A 7185-nucleotide genomic window follows, 5' to 3' on the forward strand; every position below is an offset into this window, starting at 1 on the left:
AGGAGGCCATAGGTCAGTGATGGCTAACTTTGACACTCCAGTTGTGGTGGAACTACAAGTCCCATCAGGCATTGCAATGCTCTGACAGCTTTAAGCATAACTCGGGGAGGCAGAGGTATGATGGGATTTGTAGTTTTCTGACAGTTGGAGTACCAAGGTTAGCCATCACTGCCATAGGTTGTGGAAGAGGAAGTTTAATGCTTTAAAAGATGTATTTTATTTGTTTTCTTTTGGTCATACTTACTGCCTTGTGGTCCGGCGCTCCTATTTAGGAGTGCAACAGGCTGATGGTTTAATTTCAGTGTGTGTTTCCATAAGGATCAGTACTCTCTATTCGCAGATTCCAACGAGGTTTTACAGCTCACATTGTTGGCCTGTGATATGTAATGCATTTGTGTGTCTGTCATTGTTTGTCTTTATGCAAGTTAACTTAAATGTTTTTAATTTTTTGGGGGGTGTTTCATGTTTGTCATATTCACTGACTTGTGGCCCGGCGCCCTTTGATTAGGACGCAACGGGCTGATGGGCTGATTTAATTTCAGTGTGTGATGCCATAAGGATTGGTACTCTCTATTTGCAGATGCCACCCAACTATTTTTTTACAGCTCACTTTGTGGGCCCTTTTATGTGTAAAGTATTTATATATCTGTGATTGTTTGTCTTATTCATGTGATATAATTTATCTTTTTGTTATATGTTTGTCATTCTCACCATCTTGTGGTCCGGCGCTCCTTTTTTAGGAGCCCGACGGGCTGATAGTGTAATCTTACTTGTTTTTTTTAGCGTGTGATGCCATAAGGTATTACATACAGTGCGCAACAACCATGGATTTAGGAGAGGAATGGCTATGGCTATTGGGGAGGAGGAGGCCATAGGTCAGTGATGGCTAACTTTGACACTCCAGTTGTGGTGGAACTACAAGTCCCATCAGGCATTGCAATGCTCTGACAGCTTTAAGCATAACTCGGGGAGGCAGAGGTATGATGGGATTTGTAGTTTTCTAACAGTTGGAGTACCAAGGTTAGCCATCACTGCCATAGGTTGTGGAAGAGGAAGTTTAAAACTTTAAAAGATGTATTTTATTTGTTTTCTTTTGGTCATACTTACTGCCTTGTGGTCCGGCGCTCCTATTTAGGAGTGCAACGGGCTGATGGTTTAATTTCAGTGTGTGTTTCCATAAGGATCAGTACTCTCTATTCGCAGATTCCAACGAGGTTTTACAGCTCACATTGTTGGCCTGTGATATGTAATGCATTTGTGTGTCTGTCATTGTTTGTCTTTATGCAAGTTAACTTAAATGTTTTTAATTTTTTGGGGGGTGTTTCATGTTTGTCATATTCACTGACTTGTGGTCCGGCGCCCTTTGATTTGGACGCAACGGGCTGATGGGCTGATTTAATTTCAGTGTGTGATGCCATAAGGATTGGTACTCTCTATTCGCAGATGCCACCCAACTATTTTTTTACAGCTCACTTTGTGGGCCTTTTTATGTGTAAAGTATTTATATATCTGTGATTGTTTGTCTTATTCATGTGATATAATTTATCTTTTTGTTATATGTTTATCATTCTCACCATCTTGTGGTCCGGCGCTCCTTTTTTAGGAGCCCGACGGGCTGATAGTGTAATCTTACTTGTTTTTTTTAGCGTGTGATGCCATAAGGTATTACATACAGTGCGCAACAACCATGGATTTAGGAGAGGAATGGCTATGGCTATTGGGGAGGAGGAGGCCATAGGTCAGTGATGGCTAACCTTGACACTCCAGTTGTGGTGGAATTACAAGTCCCATCAGGCATTGCAATGCTCTGACAGCTTTAAGCATAACTCGGGGAGGCAGAGGTATGATGGGATTTGTAGTTTTCTGACAGTTGAAGTACCAAGGTTAGCCATCACTGCCATAGGTTGTGGAAGAGGAAGTTTAAAACTTTTAAAGATATATTTTTATTTGTTTTCTTTTGGTCATACTTACTGCCTTGTGGTCCGGCGCTCCTATTTAGGAGTGCAACGGGCTGATGGTTTAATTTCAGTGTGTGTTTCCATAAGGATCAGTACTCTCTATTCGCAGATTCCAACTAGGTTTTACAGCTCACATTGTTTGCCTGTGATATGTAATGCATTTGTGTGTCTGTCATTGTTTGTCTTTGTGCAAGTTAACTTAAATGTTTTTAATTTTTTTGGGGGTGTTTCATGTTTGTCATATTCACTGACTTGTGGTCCGGCGCCCTTTGATTAGGACGCCACGGGCTGATGGGCTGATTTAATTTCAGTGTGTGATGCCATAAGTATTGGTACTCTCTATTCGCAGATGCCACCCAACTTTTTTTTACAGCTCACTTTGTGGGCCTTTTTATGTGTAAAGTATTTATATATCTGTGATTGTTTGTCTTATTCATGTGATATAATTTATCTTTTTGTTATATGTTTGTCATTCTCACCATCTTGTGGTCCGGCGCTCCTTTTTTAGGAGCCCGACGGGCTGATAGTGTAATCTTACTTGTTTTTTTTAGCGTGTGATGCCATAAGGTATTACATACAGTGCGCAACAACCATGGATTTAGGAGAGGAATGGCTATGGCTATTGGGGAGCAGGAGGCCATAGGTCAGTGATGGCTAACTTTGACACTCCAGTTGTGGTGGAACTACAAGTCCCATCAGGCATTGCAATGCTCTGACAGCTTTAAGCATAACTCGGGGAGGCAGAGGTATGATGGGATTTGTAGTTTTCTAACAGTTGGAGTACCAAGGTTAGCCATCACTGCCATAGGTTGTGGAAGAGGAAGTTTAAAACTTTAAAAGATGTATTTTATTTGTTTTCTTTTGGTCATACTTACTGCCTTGTGGTCCGGCGCTCCTATTTAGGAGTGCAACGGGCTGATGGTTTAATTTCAGTGTTTGTTTCCATAAGGATCAGTACTCTCTATTCGCAGATTCCAACGAGGTTTTACAGCTCACATTGTTGGCCTGTGATATGTAATGCATTTGTGTGTCTGTCATTGTTTGTCTTTATGCAAGTTAACTTAAATGTTTTTAATTTTTTTGGGGGTGTTTCATGTTTGTCATATTCACTGACTTGTGGTCCGGCGCCGTTTGATTAGGACGCAACGGGCTGATGGGCTGATTTAATTTCAGTGTGTGATGCCATAAGGATTGGTACTCTCTATTCGCAGATGCCACCCAACTATTTTTTTACAGCTCACTTTGTGGGCCCTTTATGTGTAAAGTATTTATAAATCTGTGATTGTTTGTCTTATTCATGTGATATAATTTATCTTTTTGTTACATGTTTATCATTCTCACCATCTTGTGGTCCGGCGCTCCTTTTTTAGGAGCCCGACTGGCTGATAGTGTAATCTTACTTGGTTTTTTTAGCGTGTGATGCCATAAGGTATTACATACAGTTCGCAGCAACCATGGATTTAGGAGAGGAATGGCTATGACTATTGGGGGGGAGGAGGAGGCCATAGGTCAGTGATGGCTAACTTTGACACTCCAGTTGTGGTGGAACTACAAGTCCCATCAGGCATTGCAATGCTCTGACAGCTTTAAGCATAAATCGGGGAGGCAGAGGTATGATGGGATTTGTAGTTTTCTGACATTTGGAGTACCAAGGTTAGCCATCACTGCAATAGGTTTTGGAAGAGGAAGTTTAAAACTTTAAAAGATGTCTTTTTATTTGTTTTCTTTTAGTCATACTCACTGCCTTTTGGTCCGGCGCTCCTATTTAGGAGTGCTACAGGCTGATGGTTTAATTTCAGTGTGTGTTTCTATAAGTATCAGTACTCTCTATTCGCATATTCCAACTAGGTTTTACAGCTCACATTGTTGGCCTGTGATATGTAATGCATTTGTGTGTCTGACATTGTTTGTCTTTATGCAAGTTAACTTAAATGTTTTACATTTTTTTAGGGGTGTTTCATGTTTTTCATATTCACTGACTTGTGGTCCGGCGCCCTTTGATTAGGACGCAACGGGCTGATGGGCTGATTTAATTTCAGTGTGTGATACCATAAGGATTGGTACTCTCTATTCGCAGATGCCACCCAACTGTTTTTTTACAGCTCACTTTGAGGGCCTTTTTATGTGTAAAGTATTTATATATCTGTGATTTGTTTGTCTTATTCATGTGATATAATTTATCTTTTTGTTATATGTTTGTCATTCTCACCATCTTGTGGTCCGGCGCTCCTTTTTTAGGAGCCCGACGGGCTGATAGTGTAATCTTACTTGTTTTTTTTAGCGTGTGATGCCATAAGGTATTACATACAGTGCGCAACAACCATGGATTTAGGAGAGGAATGGCTATGGCTATTGGGGAGGAGGAGGCCATAGGTCAGTGATGGCTAACCTTGACACTCCAGTTGTGGTGGAATTACAAGTCCCATCAGGCATTGCAATGCTCTGACAGCTTTAAGCATAACTCGGGGAGGCAGAGGTATGATAGGATTTGTAGTTTTCTGACAGTTGGAGTACCAAGGTTAGCCATCACTGCCATAGGTTGTGGAAGAGGAAGTTTAAAACTTTTAAAGATATATTTTTATTTGTTTTCTTTTGGTCATACTTACTGCCTTGTGGTCCGGCGCTCCTATTTAGGAGTGCAAGGGGTGATGGTTTAATTTCAGTGTGTGTTTCCATAAGGATCAGTACTCTCTATTCGCAGATTCCAACTAGGTTTTACAGCTCACATTGTTTGCCTGTGATATGTAATGCATTTGTGTGTCTGTCATTATTTGATTTTGTGCAAGTTAACTTAAATGTTTTTAATTTTTTTTGGGTTGTTTCATGTTTGTCATATTCACTGACTTGTGGTCCGGCGCCCTTTGATTAGGACGCAACGGGCTAATGGGCTGATTTAATTTCAGTGTGTGATGCCATAAGTATTGGTACTCTCTATTCGCAGATGCCACCCAACTATTTTTTACAGCTCACTTTGTGGGCCTTTTTATGTGTAAAGTATTTATATATCTGTGATTGTTTGTCTTATTCATGTAATACAATTTATCTTTTTGTTATATGTTTGTCATTCTCACCATCTTGTGGTCCGGTGCTCGTTTTTTAGGAGCCCGACGGGCTGATAGTGTAATCTTACTTTTTTTTTTTTAGCGAGTGATTCCATAAGGTATTACATACAGTGCGCAACAACCATGGATTTAGGAGAGGAATGGCTATGGCTATTGGGGAGGAGGAGGCTATAGGTCAGTGATGGCTAACTTTGACACTCCAGTTGTGGTGGAACTACAAGTCCCATCAGGCATTGCAATGCTCTGACAGCTTTAAGCATAACTCGGGGAGGCAGAGGTATGATGGGATTTGTAGTTTTCTGACAGTTGGAGTACCAAGGTTAGCCATCACTGCAATATGTTGTGGAAGAGGAAGTTTAAAACTTTAAAAGATGTCTTTTTATTTGTTTTCTTTTGGTCATACCGACTGCGTTGTGGTCCGGCGCTCCTATTTAGGAGTGCAACGGGCTGATGGTTTAATTTCAGTGTGTGTTTCCATAAGGATCAGTACTCTCTATTCGCAGATTCCAATTAGGTTTTACAGCTCACATTGTTGGCCTGTGATATGTAATGCATTTGTGTGTCTGTCATTGTTTGTTTTTGTGCAAGTTAACTTAAATGTTTTTAATTTTTTTGGGGGTGTTTCATGTTTGTCATATTCACTGACTTGTGGTCCGGCGCCCTTTGATTAGGACGCAACGGGTTGATGGGCTGATTTATTTTCAGTGTGTGATGCCATAAGGATTGGTACTCTCTATTCGCAGATGCCACCCAACTATTTTTTTACAGCTCACTTTGTGGGCCCTTTTATGTGTAAAGTATTTATATATCTGTGATTGTTTGTCTTATTCATGTGATATAATTTATCTTTTTGTTATATGTCTATCATTCTCACCATCTTGTGGTCCGGCGCTCCTTTTTAGGAGCCCGACGGGCTGATAGTGTAATCTTACTTGTTTTTTTTAGCGTGTGATGCCATAAGGTATTACATACAGTGCGCAGCAACCATGGATTTAGGAGAGGAATGGCTATGGCTATTGGGGAGGAGGAGGCCATAGGTCAGTGATGGCTAACTTTGACACTCCAGTTGTGGTGGAACTACAAGTCCCATCAGGCATTGCAATGCTCTGACAGCTTTAAGCATAACTCGGGGAGGCAGAGGTATGATGGGATTTGTAGTTTTCTGACAGTTGGAGTACCAAGGTTAGCCATCACTGCCATAGGTTGTGGAAGAGGAAGTTTAAAACTTTAAAAGATGTATTTTATTTGTTTTCTTTTGGTCATACTTACTGCCTTGTGGTCCGGCGCTCCTATTTAGGAGTGCAACAGGCTGATGGTTTAATTTCAGTGTGTGTTTCCATAAGGATCAGTACTCTCTATTCGCAGATTCCAACGAGGTTTTACAGCTCACATTGTTGGCCTGTGATATGTAATGCATTTGTGTGTCTGTCATTGTTTGTCTTTATGCAAGTTAACTTAAATGTTTTTAATTTTTTGGGGTGTGTTTCATGTTTGTCATATTCACTGACTTGTGGTCCGGCGCCCTTTGATTAGGACGCAACGGGCTGATGGGCTGATTTAATTTCAGTGTGTGATGCCATAAGGATTGGTACTCTCTATTTGCAGATGCCACCCAACTATTTTTTTACAGCTCACTTTGTGGGCCCTTTTATGTGTAAAGTATTTATATATCTGTGATTGTTTGTCTTATTCATGTGATATAATTTATCTTTTTGTTATATGTTTGTCATTCTCACCATCTTGTGGTCCGGCGCTCCTTTTTTAGGAGCCCGACGGGCTGATAGTGTAATCTTACTTGTTTTTTTTAGCGTGTGATGCCATAAGGTATTACATACAGTGCGCAACAACCATGGATTTAGGAGAGGAATGGCTATGGCTATTGGGGAGGAGGAGGCCATAGGTCAGTGATGGCTAACTTTGACACTCCAGTTGTGGTGGAACTACAAGTCCCATCAGGCATTGCAATGCTCTGACAGCTTTAAGCATAACTCGGGGAGGCAGAGGTATGATGGGATTTGTAGTTTTCTGACAGTTGGAGTACCAAGGTTAGCCATCACTGCCATAGGTTGTGGAAGAGGAAGTTTAAAACTTTAAAAGATGTATTTTATTTGTTTTCTTTTGGTCATACTTACTGCCTTGTGGTCCGGCGCTCCTATTTAGGAGTG

Source organism: Hyperolius riggenbachi, chromosome 6, assembly GCF_040937935.1.
Source record: "Hyperolius riggenbachi isolate aHypRig1 chromosome 6, aHypRig1.pri, whole genome shotgun sequence".
Taxonomy (NCBI): domain Eukaryota; kingdom Metazoa; phylum Chordata; class Amphibia; order Anura; family Hyperoliidae; genus Hyperolius; species Hyperolius riggenbachi.